We start from the raw sequence: 15,364 nt of genomic DNA on the forward strand, positions 1-15,364 counted from the left end.
TTGCATCATGTTTTCCTACTGTTATTTATGTTTTTTATTATATAATAATGCTTTTGGAGTAATTATAATGCCTTTTCTCTCATAATATGCAAGGTATGCACCAAGGGGGAGAATTCTAGCAGATGGAAATCTGGACCAGAAAAAGCTACGTCAAGCTACCTATTCTGCACAACTCCAAACGAGCTGAAACTCCCCGAGGATTTTTTATGAAATATTTAATAAATATTGGAGCAAATAAGTACCAGAGGAGGGCCACCAGGTGGGCACAACCCACCTGGGCGCGCCAGGAGGCCCAGGCGCGCCCTGGTGGGTGCCGCCCTCCTCGGCCCACCTCCGGTGCCCATCTTCTGGTATATAAGTCATTTTGACCTAGAAAAAATAAGGAGAGGACATTCGGGACGAAGCGCCGCCGCCTCGAGGCGGAACTTGGGCATGAGCACTTTTGCCCTCCGGTGGAGCGATTCCGCTTGGGGAACTTCCCTCCCGGAGGGGGAAATCATCGTCATCATCATCACCAACAACTCTCGCATCTCGGGGAGGGCTATCTTCATCAACATCTTCACAGCACCAACTCCTGTCAAACCATAGTTCATCTCTTGTGTTCAATCTTTGTATCAAAACTATAGATTGGTGCTTATGGGTGACTAGTAGTGTTGATTACATCTTGTAGTTGATTACTATATGGTTTATTTGGTGGAAGATTATATGTTCAGATCCATTATGCTATTTAATACCCCTCTGATCTTTAGCATGTTTATCATTTGTGAGTAGTCACTTTCGTTCCCGAGGTCACGGGAGAAATCATGTTGCAAGTAATCATGTGAACTTGATATGTGTTCAATATTTTGATGGTATGTATGTATCCATTCTCTTAGTGGTGTCATGTGAACGTCGACTACATGACACTTCACCATATTTGGGCCTAAGGGAATGCATTGAGGAGTAGTTATTAGATGGTGTGTTATGAGAGTGACAGAAGCTTAAACCCCAGTTTATGTACTATTCCGTAAGGGACCGATTGGATCCAAAAGTTTAATGCTATGGTTAGAATTTATTCTTTATACTTTTATCATAGTTGCGGATGCTTGCGAGAGGGTTAATCATAAGTAGGAGGTTTGTTCAAGTAAGGACAACACCTAAGCATCGGTCCACCCACATATCAAATTATCAAAGTTACGAACACGAATTAAGCCAACATGATGAAAAGTGACTAGATGAAGTTCCCGTGTACCCTCAAGAGCACTTTGCTTATCATAAGAAACCGTTTTGGCCTGTCCTTTGCTTCAAAGGGATTGGGCTACCTTGCTGCACTTTTGTTACTACTATTTTTACTTGCTCGTTACAAATTATCCTGCTATTAAACTACTCCGCTACTCACAATTTTAGCACTTGTAGACAATACCTTGCTGAAAACCACTTGTCATTTCATTCTGCTCGTCGTTGAGTTCGACACTCTTACTTATGAAAAAGTGCTACAATTGACCCCATATACTTGTGGGTCATGGGCGGCGAAGAGCGATGTCGAGGCAGGGGGCCGAGGTGATGAGGTGGATGCTACGAGCACGCTGGCGCTTGTCATGTCGCTACCACCCGAGGCTGTGGGGCTAGCCGGCAGGAGGAGAGGGGCCAGTGAGTGTGCAGCACCCCCACCCGAGGCGCCCCTCGACATACGAGGAGCAGGTGGGTCCTGGGAGGGGGAGTGGCTGCGGTCGGAGTAGTCCTCCTCATCCAAGCGATGATGCCGGCGCCGGTCGGAGTAGTCACCATGGCCGTGGCCACCATGGCCGCCCCCATCGTTGTCGTCATCAGAGAATTGAGGGCAGCCAATGTGGTTGGGGGGTTCTGGCGAGATCCGGATGTCGTACCCGAGGTCGTTGAAGAACATGCGAACCATAGCCCAGAGCTTGCTGGAGTCGAGGGACTTCATCTCGACCCGGACCTCCTCCTCCTTGCGGGAGAGAGCTCGTTGACCACCACCACCTTGCCAAATATACGAGACATGTTACGAATCACACGCTAGGATCGGGCAATGTCGGGGAGGCCTGCAATCAAAATCCGAGCCGTGTCCAGAACCGCCACCGACTGCGGATCCACCTTTGGCCCAGAGATGTCGACCACTAGCTTGCTGAGGACCAGGGTGATCTCCGCACTCCGAGTGCAGTAGCTGTGGCTGACGATTTCGGGGAAGACCATAAATAATTGGTGGCCGGCTATCAAGTGACCTGCCAGTCCCACTGGCATCGGCATAGGTGGTTGAGCTCCGGCTTGATCATCTCTGGGAGGCCACTCTGTCACCCAGAACCGTGACCAGGGCACTGAGGGATGGCTCCGGGGGAGGCACATCAGGGATCTCCATGTGGAAGAATAGCATCCCCTCGATGCCATGGCCGTACACCATTAGCTCCTCAAAGACCGGTCGATCGGGGCACAGGAGGGCAGGGTGGCCAGAGTCCTTGCAGAGGTAGCACATCGGAGGGTTCGGGCAGGCCACCTGGAAATGCCCTAGAATGCCGTAGTTGAAGCAAGGGGGGCTATCCCCGGAGATCTCAGCCGCCCCTCGGCCGCAATGGAGGAGGGCATGGGGGTGTGGCGGGGACCCTTGCGCTTCTTCTTCTTGGCTCCTTGGTGGCCACGAGGGTTGGCGAGGCCCTTCGCCGGTGGGAGCTGCGGCTGGTTCCTCGGCGGGAGGTAGCGGTTAGGGGGGACGCCGCATCACCGACTGAGCCCGAGCAGGGGAGACCGACCGTCCCCTACGCCAGACAGGAGATGGAGAGTGGCGGGATTGCTGCATCCAGGCGTCCGGGGAGCGACGAGAGCTCCGCCGATCATCTCGGGCAGGGGGACGGCGAGAGTCGTGGACGTAGCTGCCCCATGCCGGTGACCGGTCATGACCCGGAGAGCAGCGGCTGTCCCGAGAGGGAGAGCGGCGAGACTCGCGGGAGTCACGGTAGTCGCGTGGAGTGGAGCAGAGGTCAGCCCTAGAGGAGGGCGGGGGGGGGGAGGGTTCGTGGTGCTTCGAGAGTTGGAGTTGACGTCGGAGTTCGTCATCCCGGCAAATGTCGTCTGGGGAGGGGCGAGAGAGGTTATGGCGGTCGCGGTCATCCATGCAGTGTTTCGGTCGAGGGGCCTCGTCCTTGCGCTTGTGGGCCATTGGGGCCGGCAGCGCAACCGAGGAGGAAGGTAGGGGAGTGGCAAGGGGTGAGACGGCGGCGACATCTGAACTGGATCGGGGACGGGCGGGAGGAATTCGTCCAGGATGGTGGAAGGTGTTGGCTAGATAGGGAGCCCTAGAGGCAGCCACACCCAACATCTTGGAGCCGCAGGGGTGTACTGGGCAGTGGCTGTAGGGGCGTGCTGGGCCGAGGTCCGTGGGGAGGGGCCTAGAGGGCAAGTGGAGGCCGATAGGGTGAGTTGGGCTGAGCCGGACGAGAGGGCGGCATGGGTCGCCCCTGTCTAAGCTGCGGAATCCGAGCCCAGTGGAACCCTAGGGTCCCTCCGGCCCACTACATCCGCATAGGACACCCCGTCCTGGAGCAGAGGTGTGATAACCCACAAATATAGGGGATCGCAATAGTTTTCAAGGGTACAGTATTCAACCCAAATTTATTGATTCGACACAAGGGAAGCCAAAGAATATTCTCAAGTATTAGCAGCTGAGTTGTCAATTCAACCACACCTGGAAACTTAGTATCTGCAGCAAAGTGTTTAGTAGCAAAGTAATATGATAGTGGTGGTAACGGTAACAAAAGTAAAGACAACAAAAGTAATGTTTTTGGTATTTTGTAGTGATTGTAACAGTAACAACGGAAAAGTAAATAAGCGAGAACCAGTATATGGAAAACTCGTAGGCACCGGATCAGTGATGGATAATTATGCCGGATGTGGTTCATCATGTAATAGTCATAACATAGGGTGACACAGAACTAGCTCCAGTTCATCAATGTAATGTAGGCATGTATTCCGAATATAGTCATACGTGCTTATGGAAAAGAACTTGCATGACATCTTTTGTCCTACCCTCCCGTGGCAGCGGGGTCCTATTGGAAACTAAGGGATATTAAGGCCTCCTTTTAATAGAGAACCGGAACAAAGCATTAGCACATAGTGAATACATGAACTCCTCAAACTAAGGTCATCACCGGGAGTGGTCCCGATTATTGTCACTTCAGGGTTGACGGATCATAACACATAGTAGGTGACTATAGACTTGAAAGATAGGATCAAGAACTCACATATATTCATGAAAACATAATAGGTTCAGATCTGAAATCATGGCACTTGGGCCCTAGTGACAAGCATTAAGCATAGCAAAGTCATAGCAACATCAACCTCAGAACATAATGGATACTAGGGATCAAACCATAACAAAACTAACTCGATTACATGATAAATCTCATCCAACCCATCACCGTCCAGCAAGCCTACGATGGAATTACTCACACACGGCTGTGAGCATCATGAAATTGGTGATGGAGGATGGTTGATGATGACGACGGCGACAAATCTCCCTCTCTGGAGCCCCGAACGGACTCCAGATCAGCCCTCCCGAGAGAGATTAGGGCTTGGCGGCAGCTCCGTATCGTAAAACGCGATAATTTCTTCTCTCTGATTTTTTCTCCTCAAAAGCCAATATATGGAGTTGGAGTAGGCGTCGGAGGGCCACCAGGGGGCCCACGAGGTAGGGGGCGCGCCCAGGGGGCCGCCCCCCACCCTCGTGGATAGGGTGTGGGGCCCCCTGGTCTTCATCTTTGGCGAAGATTTTTTATTCTTTTTTCTAAGGTGTTCCGTGGAGTTTCAAGTCATTCCGAGAACTTTTATTTTCTGCACATAAAACAACATCATGGCAATTCTGCTAAAAACAGCGTCAGTCCAGGTTAGTTCCATTCAAATCATACAATTTAACGTCCAAAACAAGGGCAAAAGTGTTTGGAAAAGTAGATACGACGGAGACATATCAACTCCCCCAAGCTTAAACCCTTGCTTGTCCTCAAGCAATTCAGTTGACAGACTGAAAGAGAAAAAGAAAAACTTTTACAAACTCTGTTTGCTCTTGTTGTTGTAACATGAAAAGCCAGCATTCAAGTTTCAGCAAATATTATGAATTAACCATACTAACAACAACACAAAGGTCTCACAATTACTCATACCAATAGCATAATCAGCTAGCGAGTTATAATAATAAAACTCGGATGATAACACTTTCTCAAAATAATCATAATATGATATAACAAAGTGGTATCTCGCTAGCCCTTTCTGAGACCGCAAAACATAAATGCAGAGCACCTTCAAAGATCAAGGACTGAGTAAACATTGTAATTCATGGTAAAAGAGATCAGTCAAGTCATACCCAATGTAAACCAATTATAATGAATGCAAACAACAGTGTGCTCTCCAGCAGGTGCTTTTTAATAAGAAGGGTGATGACTCAACATAAAAGTAAATAGATAGGCCCTTCGTAGAGGGAAGCAGGGATTTGTAGAGGTGCCAGAGCTCAGTTTTTAAAATAGAGATTGAATAACATTTTGAGCGGCATACTTTTGCTGTCAACGCAACAACTATGAGATGACGATATCTACCATGCTAAACAAATTATAGGCGGTTCCCAAACAGAATGGTAAATTTATACTCCCCATCCTCCACAGGCATCAATCCATGGCTTGCTCGAAACAACGAGTGCCTACAACATTCAACGGGTCCCAGGGGCAGTTTTGTTTGCAATTATTTTGATTTAGTTTTCATAAAGCATGGGACAGGGCATCCCGGTGACCAGCCATTTTCTCGTGAATGAGGAGCGGAGTCCACTCCTCTTGAGAATAACCGCCTAACATGGAAGATAAGGACAACCCTAGTTGAAACATGAGCTGCTCGAGCATACAAAACAAAATTTCATTTCAAGGTTTGGAGTTTGGCACATACAAATTTACTTGGAACGGCAGGTAAATACCGCATATAGGAAGGTATAGTGGACTCATATGGAACAACTTTGGGGTTTAAGGAGTTTAGATGCACAAGCAGTATTCCCGCTTAGTACGGGTGAAGGCTAGCAAAAGACTGGGAAGCGACCAACTGGGAGAGCGACAACAGTCGTAAACATGCATTAAAATTAATTTACACCGAATACAAGCATGAGTAGGTGATGACCCACAAGTATAGGGGATCTATCGTAGTCCTTTCGATAAGTAAGAGTGTCGAACCCAACGAGGAGCAGAAGGAAATGATAAGCGGTTTTCAGCAAGGTATTCTCTGCAAGTACTGAAATAAGTGGTAACGGATAGTTTTGTGATAGGATAAATTGTAACGAGCAACAAGTAACAAAAGTAAATAAAGTGCAGCAAGGTGGCCCAATCCTTTTTGTAGAAAAGGACAAGCCTGAACAAACGCTTATAATATGAAAAGCGCTCTCGAGGACACATGGGAATATCGTCAAGCTAGTTTTCATCACGCTCATATGATTCGTGTTCGGTACTTTGATAATTTGATATGTGGGTGGACCGGTGCTTGGGTACTGCCCTTACTTGGACAAGCATCCCACTTATGATTAACCTCTATTGCAATCATCCGCAACTACAACAAAAGTATTAAGGTAAACCTAACCATAGCATGAAACATATGGATCCAAATCAGCCCCTTACAAAGCAACGCATAAACTAGGGTTTAAGCTTCTGTCACTCTAGCAACCCATCATCTACTTATTACTTCCCAATGCCTTCCTCTAGGCCCAAATAATGGTGAAGTGTTATGTAGTAGATGTTCACATAACACCACTAGACGCTAGACAACATACATCTCATCAAAATATCGAACGAATACCAAATTCACATGACTACTAATAGCAAGACTTCTCCCTTGTCCCCAGGAACAAATGTAATTACTCACAAAGCATATTCATGTTCGTAATCAGAGGGGTAATAAAGTGCATAAAGGATCTGAACATATGATCTTCCACCAAATAAACCAACTAGCATCAACTACAAGGAGTAATCAACACTACTAGCAAACTACTAGCTCCAATCCCGGACTTGGAGACAAGAATTGGATACAAGAGATGAACTAGGGTTTGGAAATGAGATGGTGCTGGTGAAGATGTTGATGGAGATTGCCCTCTCCCGATGAGAGGAGCGTTGGTGATGACGATAGTGATGATTTCCCCCTCCCGGAGGGAAGTGTCCCTGGCAGAACAGCTCTGCCAGAGCCCTAGATTGGTTCCGCCAAGGTTCCGCCTCGTGGCGGCGGAGTCTCGTCCCGAAAGGTTGCTTCTTATTTTTTTCTCATCGAAAGACTTCATATAGGAGAAGATGGGCGTTAGAGAGACACCAGGGGGCCCACGAGGTAGGGGGGCGCGCCAAGGGGGGCGCGCCCCCACCCTCATGAGCAGGGTGTGGGCCCCCTGGCCTTCATCTTTGGCGACGATTTTTCTTTATTTATTTTAAGGTATTCCATGGAGTTTCAGGACTTTTGGAGTTGCGTAGAATAGGCCTCCAATATTTGCTCCTTTTCCAGCCCAGAATTCCAGTTGCTGGCATTCTCCCTCTTCATGTAAACCTTGTAAAATAAGAGAGAATAGACATAAGTATTGTGACATAACGTGAAATAACAGTCCATAATGCAATAAATATTGTCACAAAAGCATGATGCAAAATGGACGTATCAACTCCCCCAAGCTTAGACCTCACTTGTCCTCAAGCGAAAAGCCGATAACAATAAATATGTCCTCATGTTTAGAGGTAGAGGCGTCGATAAAAATAAAATACGGACATGAAGGCATCATGATTATTTCATAACAGCAACATATATAGATTTTGTCATATGATTACTCATGTTCAAGTGATGATCTTTCCACAAAGCCAAAGCATGAATCAAAAACCTTATTGGGCACTAACAATTATAATCTCAGTCATTGAAGCAATTGCAATTTATCATAACATCGGAAAGAGTCTATGTCAGAGCTTAAAAGCAAGTACACATACTCAACTATCACTTAGTCCTTCATAATTGCTAGCACTCACGCAATACTTGTGGTTACGGGGTTTTAGTCGGACACAGAGAAAGATAGGGGCTTATAGTTTTGCCCCACAACCTTTTACCTCAAGGATAATGTCAACAATAATAATTCATGCTCCCCTACATCCAATTAGATATGTATATCACACTCTTTCCAACATGCTGAGCTTGCCAAAGGATAAAATGAAAAGGAAAGGTGAAGATCACCATGACTCTTGCATAAGGTAGAGGATAATAATAAAAGATAGGCCCTTCGCAGAGGGAAGCAGAGGTTGTCATGCGCATTTAGGGTTGATGCACAAAATCTTAATGCAAAAGAACATCACTTTATATTGCCCCTTGCATGTGAACCTTTATTATGCAGTCCGTCGCTTTTATTGCATCCACAACAAGTTCGTACAAAGCTTATTTCTCTGCACTAATAAGTCATGCATATTTAGAGAGCAATTTTTATTGCTTGTGCCGATGACAACTTACTTGAAGGATCTTACTCAATCCATAGGTAGATATGGTGTACTCTCATGGCAAAACTGGTTTAAGGGTATTTGGAAGCACAAGTAGTATTTCTACTTGGTGCTAAGAGTTTGGCTAGCATGAGGGGGAAAGGCAAGCTCAACACGATAGAGGATCCATGACAACATACTTTATCTCGGATGTAAGAAAACATAACTCATTATGTTGTCTTCCTTATCCAACCTCAACTCTTTAACATGTCATATTTTGATGAGTGTTCCCAATCATAAGAGATGTCAATGATAATATATCTATATGTAAAACCTCCCTTTCCTTATTGCTTCCTATTAATTGCAACGATGACCAAAGCTATATTTGCCAACTCCCAACAACTTTTAATCATCATACTCTTTCTATGTGAAGTCATTACTTTCACTAAGATCAATATGAACTCTTTGATTCTTTTTATTCTTTTCTTCTATTCACCCAAGATCATGGCAAAACAATCAAGCCCTTGACTCAACACTAATTTTTATTATATAGCTCACGGACTCGATTACAAAGAAGGACCGTAAAGCAAAACTCAAAACTAGATCATGCCATGACTTTATTCTACTAAATCAAGATACTACTAATAGGATCGAACTAAGAAAAATGGTAAAGACAGGAGTTGTGATGGTGATACGATACCAGGGCACCTCCCCCAAGCTTGGCAGTTGCCAAGGGGAGTGCCCATACCCATGTGATTATATCTCCTTCTTTGTTGGTGCTGGTGGAGGTTTTGTCGATGATGCAGGCTTGTCGTCCAACTTCCACGGCATAGGCTCTCCATCATAGAAGGATGATCGAGTCTCTGGAATCCTCAAATCTGCAGCCAAACTCATCCTCTTGAATCTATATTCATACTCACAGTTTTGATTTTGCAGATCATAAATTTGGGCTTGGAGGTGCTCGATCTTCTCTTGTAGCTTAAAGATGGCCTCCTCGGTGTTCTTGGCATCCGGCTCGTAGTTTTTGGTGAACTCCACGAGCATCTTGTGGCTAGCGTTGATTCCACGCTCCACCATCCCCTGACACTTGAAAACTTGTTGCTCCATTGCTTCGAGCCTCGACTCCACGCTTCCGGTTCCCTTGGGTCCCTCAACATCGCGGATGTGCAGCAACCCATCACGCATCTCAATGGTTTAAGGGTGTCGCAGCACCTCCGCGAGGTAAGGGTTAATCACCTTCTCGAAGAACTTGTCCTTGGAAGCACTTGGGGTCGTCATGATGATCTAGACCTGTCAGAAAAACAGCTCGAAACAAAAACAGAGGATATTTGCGTGACGGGAGTCAAATCCCTCGGGAGTATATATAATGAATTTTTACCGACCAAAATACATATCGTGCAAGAAAACGGAGTCCGGAGGGCACATGAAGTGCTCACGAGGTAGGGGGCGCGCCCAGGGGGGTAGGGCGCGCCGTCCACCCTCGTGGAGGCCTCGTGTCCTCCCTGGACTACTACTTATTTTTCTATTTTTCTAAATATTCCAAAACAGAGAAATATTGCCTTAAAAATTGTTTTGGAGTTGGTTTACTTACCATACCACATACCTATTCCTTTTCGGAGTCTGGAGCATTCTGGAAAGTGTCCTTTATGTACTCCTCCGGGGTTACGATTTCAATAATATTAGTTTCAACATTTATAGGATTACCTGAGATATAGTGTTTGATCCTTTGACCGTTTACCACCTTCGGATTTGTGCCTTCGAAGTTGTTGATTTTTATGGCACCGGAACGATAGACCTCCTCGATAACGTAGGGACCTTCCCACTTAGAGAGAAGCTTTCCTGCAAAAAATCTTAAACGAGAGTTGTATAGCAATACATAATCACCCACATTAAACTAACGCTTTTGTATCCTTTTGTCATGCCATCTTTTAACCTTTTCTTTAAACAACTTGGCATTTTCATAAGCTTGGGTTCTCCATTCATCAAGTGAGATAATATCAAATAACCTCTTCTCACCGGCAAGTTTGAAATCATAGTTGAGCTCTTTAATATCCCAATATGCCTTATGATCTAGTTCAAGAGGTAAGTGATGAGCTTTTCCATAGACCATTTTGTACGGAGACATACCCATAGGATTTTTATATGCAGTTCTATAGGCCCATAATGCATCATCAAGTTTCTTAGACCAATTCTTTCTAGACCTATTAACAGTCTTTTGCAAATTTAATTTGAGCTCCCTATTGCTCAACTCTACTTGACCACTAGACTGCGGGTGATAAAGAGATGCAATCCTATGATTAACGTCATATTTAGCAAGCATCTTACGGAAAGCACCATGAATAAAATGTGAACCACCATCAGTCATTAAATATCTAGGGACTCCAAACCTCGGAAAAATAACTTCCTTAAGCATTTTAATAGAAGTGTTATGATCAGCACTACTAGTTGGAATAGCTTCTACCCACTTAGTAACGTAATCAACAGCAACTAAAATATGTGTGTATCCATTAGAGGCAGGAAAAGGTCCCATATAATCAAAGCCCCAAACATCAAATGGTTCAATAACAAGTGAATAATTCATACGCATTTCTTGGCGTCTACTAATGTTACCAATTCTTTGACATTCATCGCAAGACAAAACAAACTTACGGGCATCTTTGAAGAGAGTAGGCCAATAAAAACCGGATTGCAATACCTTATGTGCAGTTCTATCTCCAGCATGGTGTCCTCCATAAGCTTCGGAGTGACACTTGCATAGGATCTGTTCCTATTCATGCTCAGGTACACAACGTCTAATGACACCATCTACTCCTTCTTTATAAAGATGTGGGTCATCCCAAAAGTAATGTTGCAAGTCATAGAAAAACTTTTTCTTTTGTTGGTATGTAAAGCTAGGTGGTATAAATTTAGCGACAATATAATTAGCATAATCAGCATACCATGGAGTGCTACGAGAAGTGCTTATGACATTTAATTGCTCATCAGGGAAGCTATCATCAATAGGTAGTGGGTCATCAAGAACATTCTCTAACCTAGATAAGTTATCTGCAACGGGGTTCTCAACTCCTTTTCTATCAACAATATGCAAATCAAATTATTGCAGCAAGAGAACCCATCTAATGAGTCTAGGTTTTGCATCCTTATTTTCCATAAGATATTTAATAGCATGATGATCAGTGTGAATAGTTACTTTAGAATCAACAATATAGGGTCTGAATTTATCACAAGCAAATACAACTGCTAAAAGTTCCTTTTCGGTAGTAGCATAGTTTCTTTGAGCATTGTCTAGAGTCTTACTAGCATAATGGATAACATTCAATTTCTTATCAACTCTTTGCCCTAGAACATCACCTACAGCATAATCACTAGCATCACACATAATTTCAAAGGGTAAATTCCAATTAGGTGGCTGAACAACAGGTGCAGAGACTAATGCTTTCTTAAGTATTTCAAATGCTTCTACACAATCTTCATCAAAGACAAAGGGTACATCTTTTTGTAATAAATTAGTCATAGGCCGAGAAATTTTTGAGAAGTCCTTAATGAACCTCCTATAAAATCCGGCGTGACCAAGAAAACTTCTTATACCTTTGATGTCCTTGGGACATGGCATCTTTTCAATAGCATCAACCTTGGCTTTATCAACTTCAATACCTCTTTCAGAAACTTTGTGCCCCAAGACAATACCTTCATTAACCATCAAGTGGCACTTTTCCCAATTCAAGACAAGATTAGTTTCTTCACATCTCTGCAAAACTCGAGCAATATTGCTCAAGCAATCATCAAAAGAGGAACCATAGACGGAAAAGTCATCCATGAAAACCTCACAAATCTTTTCACAAAAGTCAGAGAATATAACCATCATGCATCTTTGAAAGGTAGCAGGTGCATTACATAAACCAAAAGGCATACATCTATAAGCAAAAGTACCAAAAGGGCATGTAAAAGTAGTCTTTGATTGATCTTTAGCCGACACAGGTATTTGAGAGAAACCAGAATAACCATCTAGAAAGCAATAATGTGTATGTTTGCATAATCTTTCTAGCATTTGATCAATAAAAGGTAAGGGGTAATGATCTTTATTAGTAGCTTTATTTAACTTACGGAAATCAATTACCATCCTATAACCTGTGATAATTCTTTGTGGGATCAATTCATCTTTATCACTAGGGACAACAGTAATACCTCCCTTCTTAGGGACACAATGGACAGGACTTACCCACTGACTATCAGCAACGGGATAAATTATACCTGCCTCCAGAAGCTTGAGTATTTCTTTTCTTACCACTTCTTTCATTTTAGGATTCAAACGTTGTTGAGGATCACGAACTAGTTTGGCATCCGCTTCCAAATTTATTTTATGTTAACATAGAGTGGGAATAATTCCCTTAAGATCATCCAGAGTATATCTAATAGCGGCACGGTGCTTCTTCAGAGTTTTCAATAATCTTTCTTCTTCATGCTCTGAAAGGTTAGCGCTAATAATGACAGGATATATTTTCTTTTCATCAAGATAAGCATATTTAAGATTATCAGGCAACGGTTTAAGCTCAAACACGGGATCACCCTTGGGTGGAGGAGGATCCCCTAGGATTTCAACAGGCAAATTGTGTTGCAGAATAGGTTCCTGTTTAAAGAATACTTCATCTATTTCCCTTCTTTCATTCATGAACATATCATTTTCATGGTCTAGCAAATAGTGTTCTAAAGGATCACTAGGAGGTACGACAATGGAAGCAAGACCAATAATTTCATCCTTACTAGGCAATTCTTCCTCATGATGTTGTTTACTAAATTTGGAGAAATTAAACTCATGAACCATATCATACAAGCCAATAGTAACAACATTCTTTTTTCAGTCTATCTTAGCATTAACAGTATTCAAGAAGGGTCTACCAAATATAATAGGACAAAAGGTATCTTGTGGAGAACCAAGAACAAGAAAATCAGTAGGATATTTGGTTTTCCCACACAAGACTTCAACATCTCTAACAATTCCCACTGGAGAAATAGTATCTCTATTGGCAAGTTTAATTGTAACATCAATACCTTCTAACTCAGCAGGTGCAATATCATGCATAATTTCTTTGTATAAGTCAATGGGTATAACACTAGCACTAGCACCCATATCACATAAGCCATGATAACAATGATCTCCTATTTTAACAGAAATAACAGGCACGCCTACCACAGGTCTATGTTTATCTTTATCACAAGGTTTAGCAATTCTAGCAGTTTCACCCTGGAATTGAACAACATGCCCATTGATATTATCAGACAAGAGATCTTTGACAATAGAAATATTAGGTTCTACTTTGACTTGCTCAGGAGGTGTATAAGTTCTAATATTGCTTTTATGAACAACAGTTGAAGCTTTAGCATGATCCTTCATTCTAACAGGGAAAGGTGGCTTTTCTCAACATAAGAAGTGGGAACAATAGGATCATTATAAGTGACAATCTTTTCTTCAACTTTAATAGGTGCAACTACTTTTACTTCTATGGGAGAATGATATTTAAACCACTTCTCCTTGGGGAGATCAACATAAGTAGCAAAAGATTCACAGAAAGAAGCTACAATTTCAGAGTCAAGTCCATATTTAGTGCTAAACTTACGGAAAATATCGGTATCCATAAAAGACTTAACACAATCAAACTTAGGTGTTAGACCTGACTCCTTACCTTTGTCGAGGTCCTAGTCTTCAGAGTTGCGTTTAATTCTATCCAATAAATTCCATCTGAATTCAATATTCTTCATCATAAAAGAGCCAACACAAGAAGTATCGAGAATGGTGCGATTGTTATCAGAAAGCCGAGCATAATTTTTTTGCATAATTACTTCTCTTGCGAGCTCATGATTGGGGCATGAATATAACATTGATTTAAGCCTCCCCCAAGCTTGAGCGATGCTTTCTCCTTCGCGAGGCCAAAAATTATATATATAATTGTGATCACGATGAACAAAATGCATAGGGTAATACTTTTGATGAAATTCCAATTTCAATCTTTTATAGTTCCATGATCTCATATCATCACATAGCATGTACCATGTCAATGCGTCTCCCTTCAAAGATAAAGGGAAAGCCTTATTCTTAACAACATCATCGGGTATACCTGCAAGCTTAAATAGTCCACAAACATCATCCACATAGAGTAGATGTTCATCAAGATGCTTTGTTCCATCTCCTGTCAAAGTGTTAGCTAGCAGTTTTTCCATCAAACTCGAAGGAATCTCAAAAGGAGTTTCATTTTCAATAGGTTCAGTAGGTTGAGTAGGTTGAGGAGCAACTCTTTGCTCAACTAGACGGGGTGAAGATACCCCGAGCAAGCCCCTTAGACAATTACTTTCCATAGTAACAAGTGACAAAAAATTTCAGCACACTAAATAACTTTTTCCTTACCAAATTCCACCTACCAGAGGCGCTTCACTCCCCGGCAACGGCGTCAGAAAAGAGTCTTGATGACCCACAAGTATAGGGGATCTATCGTAGTCCTTTCGATAAGTAAGAGTGTCGAACCCAACGAGGAGCAGAAGGAAATGATAAGCGGGTTTCAGCAAGGTAAACTCTGCAAGTACTGAAATAAGTGGTAACAGATAGTTTTGTGATAGGATAAATTGTAACGAGCAACAAGTAACAAAAGTAAATAAAGTGCAGCAAGGTGGCCCAATCCTTTTTATAGCAAAGGACAAGCCTGGACAAACGCTTATAATATGAAAAGCGCTCCCGAGGACACATGGGAATATCGTCAAGCTAGTTTTCATCACGCTCATATGATTCACATTCGGTACTTTGATAATTTGATATGTGGGTGGACCGGTGCTTGGGTACTGCCCTTACTTGGACAAGCATCCCACTTATGATTAACCTCTATTGCAAGCATCCGCAACTACAACAAAAGTATTAAGGTAAACCTAACCAT

The sequence above is a fragment of the Triticum aestivum genome, chromosome 2B, assembly GCF_018294505.1.
Source record: "Triticum aestivum cultivar Chinese Spring chromosome 2B, IWGSC CS RefSeq v2.1, whole genome shotgun sequence".
Lineage (NCBI taxonomy): Eukaryota > Viridiplantae > Streptophyta > Magnoliopsida > Poales > Poaceae > Triticum > Triticum aestivum.